We start from the raw sequence: 20375 nt of genomic DNA, 5'->3' as shown, positions 1-20375 counted from the left end.
TGTACAACTATCTCACTCTCCTGTTCCCTTTCGCTCATTTTAAATTAAATGCAGTACCATCTTCAGTCACCCTCAGGGATTAGGCTTTTACTTTCTCTTCCACGTGCAAGCAATAATAAATCCCCATGGGATATGATTAGTTCTCAACATTCTTCTTCTCACACTTTTCCTTCCTCCAACCAATCCTCAAACGGTGTTCTTACCCCAAAGCAACAGTTGTCCATGAAATCCATTCATAATTCCCTAATACCTCTGGAAAGAAATTCTAGGTTCCTGGAATACTGCAACCCTCTCCATATCCCAAATCCAATATTCTGCATTAATCCCTGAACTTTTCTTGGCCTGCTACATACTCTGGATATACTAAGCTACTTCCAGTTCTCTTGTCACCATCTGAGCGTTTCAGGTCTCAAAGGCCAGTGAGCCTCCTTATCTACCCTTAAAGGTAGAGATTTGGCAGAAGCAATTCTGCAAAGTAGCTGCTCTGGTACCTCCTGTGATAGCACACCTGGCAGAGAATAAGCAGTTAACAAGCATGAAAAACAAGTGACTCTGACTTACAAAGTGTCATCAGATTAATATGGACGTGGAAAGAAGATGGAAAGTAAAATATAAAGGAGACTCAGGAAAGATGGATCAAGGAGGGCCAAGATAGCTTTGCGGCTGGGATGGTCAAGAGTGAATGCAAGGCTGATCTCTACCCAGGGATGTTGCTCCATTGGAGCAGAGATGTCTACTGCAAAGAAGAGAAGCTCTCCAGGGAATGATTCCCTTAAGAGACTTCGTAGGAGGCTTTAGGAGGGATGCAAATAATCTGACAATATTAACATTAAACCTTGGAGACTCTGCCGTGCCTTCCATTCTTCTAGTGACAAAGGCAGACATCTGCAGGCATGCATATTTTGATTTACCCTGCACAGACCTTCTTAAAAATAGGTATGGAAATGAAATTTCAAGGAATTTTAATTATATCTTTAAGTTCACCAGGGGAGCTTGTTACTCAAGGAATCCAACAGGGAAAGCTTTTGAGAATCACCCTCTATTGTATCAGAAGCTTATGGCAGGACCTCCCACCCCCCCAGAGTGAGTGCCTCAGCACAGACTGTCAAGATCTTTATCCATCTGTCTATCCCTCTGTCCATTTGAAAATTGTGCCCCGAATATCCACAAAAGGAGATGTTCTGACACAGCAGGAGAAGCCAGGTATCCTAAACTATAACCATTGTCCTCAAAGATTCTACATTTAGCAGGAGCAATAACACACACACTTGCATCTTGCTACAAAACAAGATATTCACATGAACACATAGTGGGGTGGCATATAATTGATAGGCTGGGTGCAAGCCAAAAATTATACCATGTGCTGGCATACATCAAATCCTCCAAGTCATCCCATCAAGTGTGTTCCTTTATCTCCTGATGACAGCTGAGCAAGTCATCCACCCCAGGACCATGCATGTCCCCTGGTTTAGGAAGGAATGCCTCTTAGGCCACTTGACCTTCATCTAACCCCAATGCCAGAACTTTTGCAAAGAGTTGTGGTCAATGCATGCTTCAATTTTGGATTATTCTAATGATGACTTGATTAAGTTTCTATTTTATTTTATTTATTTTTATTTCTTGGTACTAGGGATTGAGCTGAGGGGTGCTCTATCCCTGAGATACATCCCCAGCCCTTTCTAATTTTTTTTTCTTTTTGAAACAGGAACTGGCTAAGTTACCAAGACTGGTCTCAAACATGCCTCAGCCTCCCAAGTTGCTGGGATTACAGGCCTGCACCACCACACCTGCCTGACTTTATAGTTCTTTAAACACAGAAGGAACATGAGATGTAGAGTATTAAAGATGTGGGGGGAAATGGAGTGGTGGAGACCACACCTGTTTTTCTCTAAGTATCTGAGGGAGAAGAGAGAAAACTGCTTTATAAAAATGCCTTGAATTTCCAGTTGGCTTGTCCCAGATTTGTTTCTCATTCCTCTTTCCGGCAACAGTGACGTACCCAACATGTGTTACTTTTCGTGTAATAATTATAGAAGTTCTGGGAAAACTCAAAAAATTCATGAGCTGTCATCACTTCAAGTCACAGAGAAAAAGTATCTACATCTCAGCTGGGTAAAACGAACAGAAGAGAAATTGTTTTAATATTTCTATTGAGATACATTTTTAAACTATTGTATTTTTTCCTGATGTCATTCTACATGAAATATATTAAAGGATCATTCCCTTTGATTCCCCCTCTGTGTTAGAATGTGAAAAAAGAAATCCATGGACATATAAATCAATCTTGAAATTATACTCCTATTACTAAGAGTTAACAATAATATCTTCTTATCTACCTGATGGATGATTTTTTTTCCTCCCACTGAGCTGATATTATGATCCCTTTGTACAAAAGACTAAATTAAGAACCACAAAGGTAACCCATATAGATGACCATGACAGAACTGAACAGGTTCTGCCATCCAGAGTCCCCTCTGCTAAAGTTGCAGGTGTTCACAAAAGAATACTTGGATAAGACTATGAAAGCAAAGTTTTTTTGACATTTCAAAGATAAGTAGATGTCTCCATTATCTAAAGTAACACAGGGGAAATGAAATAGCTAGGCTCGTCCTAAAGTGAGAAGTGAAGTGTTATCCCAATATTAACGAATTATGGGTGATATGGAAGATGTCCCAAAACCAAGCCATTCACGATCAGAATCTCATGCAATTATCTGTCAGGTCTGTGAGGGATGTCATCAGAATAACAGAGTCCACATCAATCAAACTTCACTCCACACAAAGGTGACTTAAGGAGCAGAACACTGTAACCCAAACCAGGCAACACCACTGGTCACCTTGACCCAGTCCCCAAAACACCACCCTCTTCACTGGCCTTCCCTGATCCCAAGTCCATCCCAACAGAAGGATTACCAGAATCCACTGAGAATGCTGTGGAAAAGGCTCAACACAAATGGGGAAACTGAGGCTGCGCGCAATTAGGTGTCCTTCCAAAATCCTAATTGATAAAAACTGAGATTCCCCAAATACCAACTAGACAATTCTTGTGAATAACAGCTGAATGAATCTTGGGTACTAGCTCTCAGTATTACCTAGTAATTGACCCACTGTCAATCACGACTGCCCAAAGAGAATTCGATGAACAACTTCAACAGCAGCCAAGTCGTGTAACAGTGTCAGCAATAGGTACTTACTGATAATGTTAAACTCAACCCCACAACAACCCTATGAGGGAAGTCCTGTTAATTGTTCCCCATTTCACAGATGGGAAAACTGAGGCATCGAGCAACTACATGTACTTACAGAATCTTAACTGATAAAACCGTGGTCTCTCTATATGAATACAAAATTTATACTCTCAAGGCTGGGATATAGCTCAGTTGGAAGAACACTTGCCTACCATGGACAAAGCCCTGTATTCAATCCCCAGCATCACCAACCAACCAACCAACCAACCAACCAATGAACCAAACCATACTCTCACACACCACACCCCCCATAGCCACCCAAGACAGTATCGTAGAAGAAACCAAATGAAATCAGAGAATAAGACAGGAAAATAAAGTATGGACCATTAATCCAACCTTTCAGAATGGCCTGCTTCAGCATAGCTAAATTTAAGAACATTTCCCCAAGCAAAGAGCCTGACTTCATTTGTCAGTCTTATTTGCCAAGCAACATTTATACCTTGAAATTCACATTTGGAACTATTAATCCTACATCAGGGTGTGCTATAGTTCTAAGGTGTTGAACTGCCAAAAAATAACAGGCTCCAACTCTTCCTGCACTTTCTTTATTGGCCAAGTGTCTCTGATGGACCCCACATCTTCCTGATGTGGAAATCAGTACCATCATCACTTTAGCATGTGACAACCACTGGAACCGTGGAATTCTCAGCAAGCACCATCTCACCCATGATGATCGCATACACGTTAAGCATCCCTGACTCAAAAATCTAAACATCTCCATGACCCAAAACTGAGAACCAACATGATGCAAGAAGTAAAAATTCCATAATGACCTTGTGACATAGCCCAGTCAAAACACGGACACAGTAAAAATGTCCTATAAAATCAGCCTCAAGCTGTCTATATAAGGTTCATATGAAACAAATGAATTTCATGCTCAGTCCTGGTTCTCAATTCCAAGACATTTCATTTTATATATGCAAATATTGCAAAACCTGAAATCACCAGGCATGGTGGCACTCTCCTGTAATCCCAGTAGTTTGGGAGGCTGAAGCAGGAGGATCGTAAATTCAAAGCGAGCTTCAGCAAAAGCGAGGTGCTAAGCAACTCAGCAGGACCCTGTCTCTAAATAAAATACAAAAATGGGCTGGGGATGTGGCTCAGTGGTTGAGTGCTGCTGACCTGGTAAACTGTCCCCCCCCAAAAAAACCCTGAAATACTCCCAAGCATTTTTTATAAGGATATATGGATATCAATCTGTACCATTATCTGATATCTGTCTCACTCTCCTTATTTTCTCTATTACACCTAACAAACCAGTTCATAGCCTCTGAAGGATTCCTCAAATCACTCTCCTAATCTGAATTTCAGAGAGAAAATATCAATTAAAACAAGAGTTGACAAGCGATGGCCTGTGAACCCTATCTAACCAGAAACCTGTTTTTGCACAGCCTGTGAAAAAAGAATGCTTTATTGTAGTTCTAAATGCTTGGGTGGAAAAGTTGAAAGAACAGGACTTCCTGACCCAGACAAATTCTACAAAACTCAAATTCATAAAGTTTTATCTGAACACAGCCCTGTACTCTCTGTGGCTGCTCCGACCCCATAACAGCCAATCTGAGTAGCTGAAACTGAGACCACGTGACCAGAAAAGTCCAAGATGTGTCTTTTCAGAAAAAGTGTGCCAGTGCCTCAACTTATGCCACTGGCAGACGAGGTACCCACATCCAGACACCGTGCATTCCACGGGGACCAGACAGAGGCTGTTTAAGCCCACCCAAGGAAGGACATCCCAAAGATAACATCGCTTATGTTCATTCTTAACTGAATAACGAGAGAAGTTTGAGGCCTTTCCTTTCCTTGCCTCAATGGCAACTGGAGATGCTGATGGGATATAACTTCCAATTTCCTGAGTAACAGCATTATCATTCTAAATTGATGAACTGTAAATAGCCAGCCACTTTACATTTTTTCCTGACTGATATCAGAGCCAAAAAGAACAAAATGATAAATTTTCTTTGGGTTTCTTGGCATGAAGCTATATTATATATATATATATATATATATATATATATATATATATATATATATATGTAATTTTGGCCTTCATCTCCCAATTTCCTTCATTTATCAGAAATGGTGACAAAAAGGCTCTAATTAGATAATTCTAATCACAAAGAACTGGATGTGATGGAATACTTCAGAATCACTATCTGCTAGGAGCAAAACAAAACAGATAGGCTTTTCTCCCTGTATGGGCAGGAGATTTATCAATAGACAAAAGGATGCAAAAAGCCAATAGATAAGGTGTAATTTAAGATCAGACCTATAAATTTTACACTGACACAAATTTAACAGGATTTGCAGGCAGAAATTCAGAATTTAAAACCAGAGCATTCACAACAAAAGGAGAGCTTTCGGCTCTATATGCAACAACATTGCATAATGCATAGATTTATTATTAAGACTAATACTCTATGACTTTCAGCTCCTTCATATAAGCAATCCAAATTTTTCAGTGTTAAAGTAATTTCCAAAGTGGTCTATCTTCCTCAAGTATTCTTTCTTAATTAGCTATAATCCATTTTCCATATATTTTTGAGCTTTGCAATCTCTTTATGAAATCACAATCCACCAGTCACATTTTGGTTAACTGTGGGGACCCTGCTGCAAAAATGTCTCCATATGGTATATCTCTATTCCCCCCAATTAAAATGAAAGAAAATTATTTCCAATATAATTGTCAACACAGCTGCAACAAGGATCTCTCATTTCAATGGTTCAAAGGCTAATAGTCAAAATATAAATGAAAACTACTGCAGTCTACGGAACTACAATAAATTCCACAAACAAGACTGATTCTAAAATAAAGATAAAGCATAACATAAAACATTTCTCCGCTTAGTTTTAGATATCTAATGCTTTGTAATACTTAGCAGAAGTTTAAGCAGCTGAAGACCAGCCTTACAATTTGTGATCTCTGAAAAACATAGCCACCAAAGAAACAGAAAAGAAAATGTGCATCTTCAGGAAAGTCACAAGTTAGGTACAATAACTCATGAATGAGTTCAGAAATTAATGCAAATTGAGGGAGAAAACCGGTGGGAAAGATTAACAACCTTGAGAAAAACAGGTTTGAAGATTTTCAACTTCACTAGCAGTGAACTATAAAAGGGTGCAATAAACAGAACTCAGGTGTGAACGTGATACAAGCAGGATTTTGAGCCAGACTTGACCAGATGCCTATAGTGCCAATCCCAACAGTGTGACTTACCCGAGTAGGCCCAGTATGGATCCCCTGAAGCCTTGCGTCTGTGGATCTGCACTGAGCTGCCGTGTCTGCTGTCATGCAGCGTCCCGACGTAGCCTTCCGTCAACACTGCAAGTGGGAGAGGAGACCCACAGTGAGACAAAGTCATCACCCCACCACATACACACAGGGGGTCTCATGAACAGATCAGGGAGACTTCAGAGAAGCAAAGACCTTGGAGAATCCACAGATTATCATGACTACTGCTCATATAACAACAGCTTATCATGAGCCCTTCACTTTGTAGCAAAAGCACAGGACATTAACTCCTTTGTATGCACTATTTTTTTTTTTTTTTTGGTCTGCAAAACACCATCATGCAGTAGAACAAACAATGAGCCAACTGAAGTTTCAAGAAGTGGTTGTAACTGTCACTGGCCCAAGGTCAGATAAATAGTAGAACTGGAATCTATGACTTTGGTTCTACTTACATCAATAAGCCCAGGTCCCCTGGCCTATGTGATCTTCATAGAGCTGGGGCTCATTCTACTTGTTTTATAAGTAGAGGAAAAAACTCAGAAACACATACTGGTACCAGGACCCATAGGTAAGCATGCAGACCAGGATATCATGGCCTATGCCACCCAAAGAAAGCACAGTGTGACACGAGAATGACTCCCATGGTGAATACCCATGTTCCACACCCTTGGGCCCACAAATAGTCACCTGCAGTACTGAGCCCCCGAAACAAGAAGCCCCCGCAAAAATCTCAGAAAAGAAACACCACTTAATGATGTATTTTTTGGAAAACTCAAAATGAATCCGATCCGTCAAGCAAAAGCAAAAATATTCAACTCCATTATGGAGAGTTCCCATCTGCCTGCTCCGGCGTTCAAAAACCCTTCTCCCAGCCTCTTCATGGATGCAAATTTCTCTTGTTTTGAATCCACACCTGAATGCACTGATATATTAGATGAGAAATATCACAGGTTCCCAGAATCCAAAATGAAACAGAATTATACTCCAACAATACCCACCACCTGACGATGTTAATATTCAAATCCACCCAAACAAAATCAAGTGCTTTGCAAAAGTAAAAGAAAATGGGGAGAAGAACTGTATATTCAATTTAAGATAAAGAGAGCCACGGGAAAGCACAATACATTTTCCATTCCAAATTCGTCAATAATAATAATATTTTGATGTAGCTTTGATGAGGATGTGACAGAAAAATCAGGAAAAAGAAGTACTTTGTGCTTCCACTTCAAGTGCACAGACTAGCTTTAACACAAGTAATGCCTGAGCAGAGAGATTCTGTAGAGTATGAGCCCTTTAGAGGAAAGGGGGAATCTGATTAACCCCAAAACATAACCAAACAGTAGACCTAGTATCCCCATATTTATTCACTGGTCCTGATTAAATTACTACCCATCCATAAACTATAATGAAGGCTTAGGTACCCATCATCCAATGTATCCTGTGATTCTAGAGATGTACCCTTCAGAGCCCCAGAAAGTTGGCCATTTTGAGCTTCTAGAGGTCAAAAGTTAAGTTTCTCACATTCTAGCCCCCTAATCCATTAACCCTCCACAAAATAAAACTGAATTATTAATCATTAGGATTATTTATGTTCTTTACATATGGAAAACTTTTTTATTTGCCTATTTTCTCTGCTCTAAGTAAGTTCTGTCAATTATCTCTTTCTTGTTGTGTCCACACAAAAGGAGTAAAAATGACTGATTATACAATGCTTTTTAAATGCCTGTAAAGAAATGACATTTTGTAAGTGGCCCTGGATTTAGACTGAGGCCGAGAGACCACACCAAAATGTAAGTTTAACCACAGTAACTGAGCTTTGGCTGGGTGCAGAAGCACCTGCATCCAATTAATATTAGATTGCAAACAATTAGTGGGTAACCAGCCAACCAGGTGACTGACTAAGCTGTAGCCTATTAAGTTCTTGTTTTTCCTCTGTCTCACCTTCATTTCCCTACAAATGCCGTCAGATCACATGTTGATTGAAGTTCTCAGAACCCACTCAATCCACAAATCATTTTTGGTTTTGTTCAAATAAACTCTGCTAAATTCAATTGACCTAAGGATGTTCCTTTTAACACAACAGAGTAGAAATTTACTACACAGTCTCCTCATTTGCAATAATAAACCTAAGTGGGTATTACAGATTGGACAGCCACTCCCTGTCATCCCCAATCTTGCCAGCTCTAGCATAGACTTTGTTTGGTTTCAGCCTGTCAATCACTATATCATCTCCCTGTTCCCACTGATGCATCCTGGCCTAGGGATATCAGCCAATCAGAGATTCTTCTTTCCTTCTAGAGGTGTTATAACATTAGGCCAGAGCCTTGAGAGAGTGGCCAAGGATCAAGAAAGGTATCAATAGAGGAGATAAAAAATGGAACCAAGTCAGAGGAGGCAAACCTATAGATGAACTCTCTTGATAATGTCTATGACCTGAACAAAGGCAATTTAAAGCCAGCCCTATCTGTGGCTTTATAGCTTCATGAACCAATTGCCTGTTCAAGTGTCTTTTTCTCTTTCTCACATGCTTCAACTTCTGATTGCCAATTTCTCCATTCATAGAGGGCCATTGTTAGAATAGTGGTTTGAACTGCTTTTAACCAAAAAAGCCAGGTGTGGTGGCTGAAACACGCCTGTAACCCCAGCAGCTTAGGAGGCTGAAACAGAAAGATCCCAGGTTCAACACCAGCCTCATCAAATTAGCAAGGTCCTAAGCAACTTAGCAAGACCCTGTATCAAATTTTTAAAAAATATTTTTTAAAAGGGCTGTGGATGAAACTCAGTGTTGAGCACTCCTGGGTTCAATCCTTTATATCAAAAGGGGAGGGGGAAAAAACACAAAACTATACCCTGGAATTTGGATTTAATTGGTCTGGTGTGGAGCTAAGACACAAGTTTGGGATATTGCTATGTAGCTCAGGCTAGCCCCAAACTCCTGCCTCAGTCTTCTGGGTAGCTGGGGCTGTGAGAATGAAAAACTGCTTCTGCCTCTGTGTGATTCTACTTTGAAGCCAGAGATAAAAACCAGCAAATGTCCCAAGGGAGCTGGGCCTAAGGTCGCCCTTATCTTTGACATTCCCAACTCTTGTCCTCAAGGTCTATAATTTCACAGCCAAAGGCTTCACACTGTTGCAAGGTTGGCAGAGCACAGGGGAGCTGGCCTGCTGCAGAACTGACCAAAACATGGCTCCAAACTGAGCAAGAATAGAGTTCTAACCTGAAAGCTCACAAACAAACCAGGTGGGAAATTAAGGAAAATATGGGGTGTTCTGCAAGGATATTAATTCCTCCCCATGCTCTGATGGAACTCAGACTCGTAATTCCCACTACCCCCAATTCCCAGAACCTCTAGGATCATCAGGGTAGTGCAAGGTGCACAGAGACTGCCAGGAAGGTCTCCTATTGGAGGAGCATCAGTGCTGCTTAGTGGCAGGTCCACAGCTGAATCAGGTGAGCCCACATCTCCAGGCCCCTTGCTTAGATCAGGACCTGTATCCCAATAGCCTTGAAGAAGTTTGCATCAGGGCCATCAGGTTTGAGGTCCCACCCTTAACCAGCTCCCAAAGCAAACTAAATTATTAATGCAAAAGCAAATCCACAAAGATATATCCAGTTGAAGAAACAGAGAAGTTGACACCATAAGATCCTCCCCTATGCACTCAATACCCATAATGAGCAGTCACCTTCCAAGTGACATAGGGAACATGGATCTGAGCTGAGCAGCAGAAACTGCCTGTCTAAAGATGGGTCTCTTGGGACAAAACAGGAGCTGCAGTAATGTCGAACACAGCCCAGCTGACAAGTAGTAACAGAAGAGCTGAGGGCCACCCCAAGGGAGATGGGTCCCCCTTGTCTTGCTCACTCTCCCTCAAAGTACTGAAGTACAAGGTGTGTTTCACATAACCAGGGCAGCTTGGGCAGGAAAACTTGCTTCTGAAAGCCATATTCCATGGGTTCTGAAGGACTCAAGTGACCCAGAAAAGTGCTTGTGTTTCCTGAACTACTGCCAAAACACCCCCAGAATGGAGCTCCCCCACATACTGTGTGTTCGTGAATAGTGAGTGAATGAATGAATGACAGAAAAGTCCAAGGTGATTACTCTGGCAGGTAGAGGATGTAACAGTATGTGCATGTGTGTGCATACATAACAAAAATGCCACCTTCTCCTTCAGAAAGATCTGAAGCAGGAACCATCCTGACTACCTAATAAACAAACCCTCAGGGAGGCCATGCAGAAAGGAACAGTGTAGCCAAGGACTCTATCACTTGGCACCAGATTTGTTTTGTTCAACACATAAATTATTCATTAAAGGTGTCTATATTTAGTTTTCCCTTTTATTACATCTGTCAGTAATGTGTGATTCCTTACCTCAACCCCCAATAAAAACATCATCATGTATTACTGGATTGCTGCATAAATTAAAACAAAATTTTAAGCTCTCTCCTCAATGCACTTCAGTTAATAATAACGTGATTCTAAAAAAAATAAAAAATTTTCTAGAAACTATTATTTGAAAAGCAGTCAAAACGTATATAGAGTATATTAAACAACTTCATATTGTATTGGCAAGGAACAGAAGATTTGCAAATAGAAACAGTCTGTGGTTCCCAAGTAAAGTTACAGAGTCAGCACACCAAATTCAATCAATTTTAATACTCTTTGTACCCTACTAAGCTCAAACAGCCAACAGATGGCAATGATATGGTATGGCTATGAATCATGCTATTGATTTTCAATATCTTCTGTGTAGAAAATTAAATTATGCAAATGCATGCCTTTACGAATCCTTACCTTAATGTGAAATTGCATAGTTGCTTATGTCAGCAACTTAATTACACAATTAAAAATGGAGCATGCTTATGAAAATATGTAGCTTCACTTCAGAACAGAAAATAAGCATAAATCTGCCTATGGTTATCATGGGAGGGAGGACTGGGTTATGCAAACATGTTATTCGACCAGGTTCTACAGCACCAAACCACTATGGTTTATGGAGCTAAATTCATTTGTCAAAGGAAAGCCCAGGAGGACTTTTTATCATATTATAACATTGCAACCTACTGGAAGAACAGTTATATATGGAGACGTATACACAGCTGTATATCTCTTCAAAGTGATCAATTCTAGTATTATTTGCACTCCACCCCCACCCCACCACACACACACACCCTTGGTGAGGTGACAAACCAGAGCATAAGGAATTTTGAACTTAAAGTTGCCTTTGATGGTGGAATCATGTGCAAGGAAGATTCCAGCCACTCCCATCCTCCAGGAGAATCTGGGTCTCTCAATTCCAACAAGATGAAAGCGGAGATTTCAAAACCAATAGTATTAATTAGCCAGGGATGCTTACATCTCCCTCAGCAAGAGGAATCTTAAGTCAACCTGGTTGCTAGGCAGAGAGTTAAATGAGTGACAGGTATTTTCATCAGGGAGTTTTCAGAAACTCCATCTCCTCTCAGAACTTCTACGGAGCCTACTTAATTTCCAGCTTGAAGCGAAAAAGATAAAAATGTTTCCAGCCCCAAAGGCCCAATCCTTTCCTATAAAAATATCCTCAGAGTTACCTACTACTGCAGATATCAACGCAACTGCTTCCTATGTGCATGATTTAATTTCCCACAGCTACCGGACATAGTACATAAGAATAAATGTTTTTATTCTGGGAATATTAAAGCAGATGTGTAACCCATCTGCCTAAACTGGATCTTCAGGAGAATTCTGTGTAGTCAGTGTTCTCAGTGTTTCACAGATATTTTGACTTGGGGGTGGGTGGGTTAGGGGGGACTTCAAGCTGTGTTAACTCTTTGATATTTTGCAGGGAACCTTTTTCCATCTAAGAGCCTTGCCCCTTTGGGCATATTAAATAATGTTCTTGACATACAGTTCTTAGGTTTTCCCATCAGAAAGAAGCAAGAATCACTGAGTCCAGATTAGATTATAATAAAGTCACTACATGGGGGTGGAAAACGTTTTTCTTCCATAACGGAAATTAGAGAGTACAATGCCCTACTTTCTTCTGACAAAGGCGGTCCATTTCTACGTGCATTTGTATATGGGAATGGGAATAGAAGTCCAAGATGTCCACCAAGAAAAGAAGACAAGAGGCCACCAAAGATTTCAAAAGAACCACTCACGGTAGTCCTTCATCATCCCAGACAGACCCACAACGTCCACTTGATCTCTGTTGTCTTGATCTTCCTTGGGGAAAAGTGGGCCCACGGCACAGGTTATACATGGGTGAAGGCAGATAATCAGAACATCCCAAAGTTCCTTCTACAACCTGACTGGTCATCTTGGGCCCAAAGCCAACTACAGCAATAATACATAAAGTTATTTCCACTTCACCCCATAGCCACTTCTAGATTATTCCACAGGATGAAGAGCTGGGCAGAATAATCCAACTCCCAGAAACCAAACCAGAAAACAGCAGAACACAGAAATGCTGAGGCCCCTGTGCCAGAATGTAGAATTACTTAGGATGATGGACAGGTCACACTCACATCAGGAGTTTTCTTTCTTCCTCCAGAGTCACTGCCAAAAAACGAGCCCACTAAAAATAAGCAATCAGCACTCTCATTTTCGAGTTCGGAATACAGATTTTCAGAATGGCAGACAAGTAGTGAAGCAGGCTGTTTATATCTATTATAACTGCTCATACAACAAACAAATTAAAGATCCCTCAAGGATGGCAAAATCTGCATTCAAGCACAATTTTCTCCAAATTTTTAAAGAGCATTTAAGAACATGAAATCCCACACAATAGTCTGAAATGAATATATCTTTATCTTTTTTTGTGCCTACAATAGGCAAAAGGATCAAATTATAGTTAAAAGTAATTAAATATTCCAATCAGCCTCTCATTTCCTTTTGTGCCTGTGTTTCAATTAATTGTGTTAAAAACGTACTTGGTGAGTGTCCCAAATAGTAGCATCAAGAAGTGTGTTCTTCTACAACTACTGCATTACAAACGGTCCTCCTAGCTGTTTGTGATACTGAGTTAACCTCAAATACAATAGATAATATTACAGTAGATTGCCAATTTTATCATATCCAAATGTCTCTATTGTCTCAACTAAGAAAATTTTTTCATCATCTAAAGTGATAAAGGGATCTAATATAGAGCCATGATTTTTTTCTTTCTTTTTTGTTTTGTTTTTAAGATAAGTAAAATGAATTACTTAAACTGAGAGGCAAGGGGAAAAGGAATCAGACAGCAATGTCGTATCCCAAGAAGCAAAAAAAACACAAACTGCCCTTGTAAAACGGAGTTATTAGGTGGGAGAGCAAAATACTGAGTTTCTCTTGTGAGTTTATTAAAAAATAATGTAGACCCAAAAAGGTAGAACCCATTTTTTAAAGAAATAAGGACTAAAAAAAGACCCCTCCCCCATAAAAGAAAAATCTATCCCTCTGCTATTAACTCTCATATTTTAAAAATTTATGAAATTAAACACACACACACACACACACACACTCACACACACATACATTTCCAACAGGTCTAGAAAAAGCACAATTAGAAAATTGATTCATAATTAATGGGCTCATTATACATTTGTAAAGAAACTGAAAATATCTTTCTTTCATAGAAAAAAAATCTTTAAAAAGAAAAAAATATGCCCCCAGCTTCTAAAAACTGTATAACATCACATAGAAATATAACAACCCCATCGAGCATAGTGGCATTCACCTGTAATCCAAGGGACTAGGGCATCTGAGCCAGGAGGATTGCCAAGTTTAAGGCCAGCCTCAACCAGTTAGCAAGGACCTATACAACTTACAACACCCAGTCTCAAAATTTTAAAAAGTCTGGGACTGTAGTTTGTGGTAAAGTGCCCTTGGTTTCAACTGAGTATTCTAAGTAGGTAGGTAGGTAGATAGACAGACAGACCCACACAGAGACAGTCTGTTTTTATCCTGTGGTTTGAAATTAATCAAGTCTCTTGATTCTGTTATTTATCCACAAATTGAAGCATGTTCATGGAGAGCATTGTGGAAATTTCCCGGGCTGTGGATAGGTACTTCCAGTTTGACAACTGCAGCATCTCTTTCAACATCTGAAAAACGTGGGGGATCCAGCCCAGAGATTGCATGGCCACCATAGTGAACCTACCCATGCACCAGATGTTTTATCCTGTGTGTGTGTGTGTGTGTGTGTGTGTGTGTGTGTGTGTGTGTACAAGCAGGTAGAATTTCCAAAGTAGGAAAAGGCAGTGGAGAAACTGAATGTCATCTTTGGGGATTTTCTTTTTTTTTGTGAGTGTGTATGGGGTGGGGGTGCTGGGGATTGAACCCAGGAGCACCTAACCACTAGCCACATCCCCAGCCCTTTTTATGTTTTTTATTTTTTGAGTCAGGGTCTCCCAAATTTGCTTAGGGCCTAAGTTGCTATGGCTAGCCTTGAACTTGCAATCTTCCTGCCTCAGCCTCCCCAGTCGCTGGGATTACAGGTGTGCATCATCAAGCCCAGTTTGTCTTCTATTTTTTAACGGGAGATCTGGACCTTATTCCCAATTAGAAACAAAATGCTACATGAATTTTCTCCGTAGAGAAGAGCCAAGAATTTCCAACTGGCTCCTATCTCCACACAGTCCCAGTTGATCAATTATATTTCTTAAATAGTCTACCTATGGCCCTCTAAGCATGCCCCTGTGGCCTGGCACAATCGTGATTTATTTAGTAAGTCAATTACTGCCCATGGGTTGAGTACTGTTAAAAGTATAATCAATAAACCGGCTCATGTAATTCTTCCAATAATCCTAGTTTACGTACAACATTCGGAAAAGATATGTTACTTACAGATTGTAGATATTACTTTACATACTGTAGAGTTAACACTATTACAATCTTTTTAAATTTACTTTTTATTTGTGTGTGTGTGTGTGTGTGTGTGTGTTGCGGGGGATGGAACCCAGGGCCTCACACATGATAAGCAAGTGTTCCACCACTGAGCCACACCTCTGGCCTCTTACAGATATTGATCACAAAACTGAATTTTTCACATTCACAAAAAGTCTTTTGAGTTAATAGCTACTTCACTTGCTCAAAGGTAAATAACATCACAAGTAAGTTCCTACATAAGCCTCAGACAACTAAAAATAGAAGAATTTCAAAAGAAGGAAGCTGTCTAGACAACTCCTCACACCAAAGAGAATTGTCAAAGATAATAAAGCAAATTCCCAATACTGGAAAGAGAAAAATAAAAAGGAATGATTTTTTTCTACCATGTTGTTGAGGATCTCCAATTACAACTAGGCAAACATTGGTTATTGGTTATTGGTCTACCAAAAAAAAAAAAAAGCCACTTCCATAGCAAGTGGAAATACATATTGTTAAAACTTGGGGAAGGAATACAAAAGTGATATATGGATTAACAAATTCTCATCTTTCATATTCTTTTGCATAAAATGTGTAACTGACTACCAGATATATATTTTTTTATTCTTAAGAAATGAACATTAATTTGAGCCTTTTATAGAGTCCAGTCAACACATATACACACACACATTTTATGTGAAATATTGAAATGCAATCAGTATTTTTTAAAAGGACAAAGATTAGACAAATCCTACTTAAAAGTGGCTGGGCAACCATTTGCTGACCTCACCACATCCACCAACTCCACCATAATACAACATCACCAAGCAGGTGATTCACAGCTCCAGAACTCGGAGCAGGTAAGTGCAATGGTTTGGAAAATGTCCCCCGAATTTAATGTTTTGGAGCCGTAAGACCCCGATCTATTCATTAGTGGTATTCGGAGCTGGGAAGTAGCACCTGTGGGAAGTGACTGGGTCATGAGGCTCTACCATCATGGACAGATTAACTCATTAACTGGTTAGGGAGGAGTGACTTTATTATAAAAGCCAGTTGTGTCTGGCACACTTGCTCTGTGTCTTACCACATGAGGCCCTTCCACCATGTTACAAATCAAGGTGACCCTCACCAGATGCCAGGGCCATGTCTTTGAGCTTTCCAGCCTCCACTAAGTAAGTTAAATAAACTTCTATTCTTTATAAACCACCCAGTCTGTGGTATTCAGTTATAGCAACAGAAAACAAAGACAGTAACCTTCACAATAACACAAATATCTACAGAGATAATCCCCAACCATGGTAAATTGTAGGTAAAAGCCCAGGCCCTACATTTGAGGATCAAATACAGAAGGCACTCTATACATCCATTTAATCAATTTTGAGACCTGTGACATCCAGGGCTAGGTTGGAGACATTCTCTAAATTCTGTCTGGGCAGTCATTCAGGAGACTGACTATTCCCCAGACATATGGATGACTGGTCAACAAGTTTCTATTCTCCCTCCACACTTAGTTAAAGAGAGTTTCTGTGGAGTCTGGGATCTCTCCATGGTAGTATGCTACTGTATAGAGCGTCTATCCATATCTACTTACACACCCTCCTGCCTGCCCTCTAGGGCCTTAACTTATAAACCTGGTGAACAGAATGCAAAAATGGAATGAAACAAATGGCACAGGTGGGGGAGGAATATAATTGGAGAGAATGATCAAGGAAGGAGATGTTTTAGTGGAGGGCACTGGCAGGGAGGGAGGGTGGACTGGGGAACAGCCTACATAAGGATGTAAAAACGGAGTAAAATGTGGCCTAAGGAGGCTGGTCTGGTGGAAGCTTCTCAGCTGGGGAGCTAGTAGGGGGAAATAGAGGAAGAAGAAGGGCAGGATCCCCCAGGACCTCAGGGGAGACTGGGGAGCTCAATGGTGGCAGCCAATGTGGTCTCGTGTATCATATCCTTTAAAACAGCTGTATTGAGATATAATGGGTTTTAGTGTAATTATGGAGTTGTGCAACCATTACCATAATCTAATTTTAGAGCATTTTTACCTATGTATGCTTTTAAAACATGACTCTGAAGTGAAGGGAACAGATTGGAGAAAAGCTGGTGGGAGTCAAAGCTAAATCTGATCTCCCTAGCCCCCCGGGAAGAGGGGGGTCAGGACAGAAAATTCACTAAGTGTATTCTTGAGTTGGAGACATTCTCCCAGAAGCTAAATGTTGGATAGCAAACATTTTACCCTAATATGTACATTTTCTGTTGTTTTCTACAGACATCACTTTGACCATTTTCACTTGAATTAAGAACCATCTAGAAACGAGTTCTCAGGTGCAGTGGCACGTGCCTATAATCCCAGTGAGTCAGGAGGCTGAGTCAGGAGGATCACAAGTTCAAAGATGAGCTTGTGCAACTTGGCAAGACCCTAGGCTGTAGCTCTGCGGTACAGCATCCCTGGGTTCAGTTCTCCAGAAGGGGTGAGGGGTTGCTTATGCAATAGCAATTTAAAATATAGCAGTTATGAGAGTCAAAGCAGATACAATTATTTACAAATACAATAAGGAAAAGAAAGAAGCAAGAATGTTCTTTCTCACTATATTCTGTCAGAGCTACCTACTGCATAAAACTACATATCTGCAAGATCATGTAAAGAAATAATGATGATAATAAGCACCTGTCTGTATGATCCTTGGAAAGGAACTGATTTGCTGTATTTCAGAGGGACCCTAGAGGGAGATATTTTAAAAACTCATTTTATGTTTAAGCAGGAATGAAAGCATGGCCTCAACCCCAGCTCTCCCAGAAATGGCTCTGGAGAAGAAGAAAACAAAAAGTCTCCCACAAGTAGTGGTGAGCAACTGGAATAGAAGGCAACTTAGACAAAGGCCAATTGATAAATGAAATCAAAGGTAATTCATCTCTATCCAATGATGAAGATTTGTCTTTAGCAACTGTTGAAGATTATCTATAATCATGCAAATACACCCAGGGATAAACATGCTAGGCACTGATAGGGAGATAAATGACCAAAGAGGCTGCTTCCTCCTTCCTTTGGAGTACCTCTGGAGGATTCTCTGCCTTCTGAAACCCTGAAAAACAGGCCAGGGGATGGCCTTCTTTGATTCAATGCCTGACACCTGTCGCTGGTGTTTAAAAGAAAAATAATAATAACCCAGGGAACTGGGTTAGTATTGCCCAGGCAACCACTTTAATGCTACTAGCCAGAATATCCCAGGGCTACAAGTTAATTTTTTTGTTATCTCCATTTTTATTAAGTGTTAGATTTGCTTCCATTCCAGCAAGAATGAGGTGGGCTTTGTTCTCTTCAATTGCAGCAAAGAAATCCTCAGAAGAAATATCTTGCATTTTTTTTTTTTGCTTTGCTTGAAGAGGAGTTATTAACTTGAAATAACACAATACAAGTCTCGAGAAAAATAATTTAAGAGGGCTATTACGATCATAAATAAAACGATTTAATTAAAAAATCCTAATCACATAAAAATTTTTACCAGATCACATCAAGATGGCTAAAACACTTATCTCTAAGTCTATTTAGATAGCTCTAAAAGCAATTTCTTAAATAATTATAAGGGGGGGATGGAAATTCCCCGTTTCTAGAAAAAGGGCTATTACACCAAACGTCCTTTTCCTGATCAGAACAGTGTTTATGGTTATTTTTATTTTCTCATTTATGCTTTTTATGTACTCTCTTGTCTATTTAATGTACTCTGCTCATTAATGTACTTTGCCTAATGTGCTCCTATCATGAATATTTATTGCTTTTATAATCAGAAAAAGCAATAAATGCTCTTAATAAAAGAGTTTATCATGGAAATGACTAGATGTGTGATAATATGATTATTGATCAGTTCCACCACCCCAAGAGTGTAGCCAGCAAATAATGATTCACTATTTCATTTGCTCCAGAAAAATGATAGTGCATCTTGCTTTGTTCCTTAGATATGTTTGCCAGGGTCTTCCTGAGGTCTGCAGTGATATTTTTGGCAGAATGGAATTGAGACCACCACAGGGTGACATATGAGTAGCTGGTGCTACCCCTGGGCGGCCTGCCCGCGGGTGATGCCGTCTGTTGTGGCAGAGCCAGCCCGTCCTGCTGGGCGGAAGCCTGCCAACTGTTGATGCCACAGTGTCCCAGCTGTTGTATTTTTACACTAACTGTTATTAGCCATGCAGACCTTTATAGTTCAAACCAGGCCACATCTGCTGCGAATTCTGTGACCTTCAAAACCCAGACCAAGAAGAAAGGCAGAGACAAACTTTTTTTTTTTTTTTTTTATCTCCAGGCTTTCGGCAAACAAGTCATATAACAGGGCTTATTAAAAAATATTTTCAAAGATTTTCCCTTTCTTTGTCTTCCTTTAGCAACGTCTTCCCTACATTGTCAATGATTTGAGCCAGTGAATATTGCTTGGAATGTGGTTTGTGGGCTACTTGTGTCCGATCAGAAGTTTGTTAGAAAATGTACTCTGGAGCCTCAAGAGAAATTTTATTTCTATTCTGGTTCTTGCTACGTTGCCGAGACTGACCTTGAACATGGGATCCTTCTGCTTCAGCCTCCCGAGTAGGTGTGATTACAGGGGTGCACCATTGCACCTAGCTGCCAATAGCACTTTATACTAGTCATTTGGGTATTTGGGACTCTGTGCCCATAAAAACTTTCTCTGAGAATGAGACATAAAGGTATAAAGTTGAAAATGAGATGTGCAGTCATGTGTGAATTGGGCACCCCCAGAATTGCTTGGTCTTATTAGAAGGTTTGCTGTGGCCAGGGCTGGTGATGCACACCTGTCACACCTGTAATTCCAATAACTTGGGAGGCTGAGCCAGGAGGATCACAGGGTCCAGAAGGCCTGGGAAATTTAGTGGGACTCTCTCTCAAAGCAAAAAATAAAAAGTGGATGGGACGTTGATCAGTAGTAGAACACCCCTGGGTTCAAAAACAAATCTTTTTTTTGTTTGTTTGTTTTGCTTGTGTTTGAATATCACATAATGGAGAAAGTAAGTTTAAAATTCAGGGTAAAGATCCTAAAAATCATGTTACCTGGGAGGTGCTCATGGTCATTGCTTGG

Source organism: Ictidomys tridecemlineatus, chromosome 7 (genome assembly GCF_052094955.1).
Source record: "Ictidomys tridecemlineatus isolate mIctTri1 chromosome 7, mIctTri1.hap1, whole genome shotgun sequence".
Classification (NCBI taxonomy): domain Eukaryota; kingdom Metazoa; phylum Chordata; class Mammalia; order Rodentia; family Sciuridae; genus Ictidomys; species Ictidomys tridecemlineatus.
Note: the sequence above shows the minus strand (reverse complement) of the source record.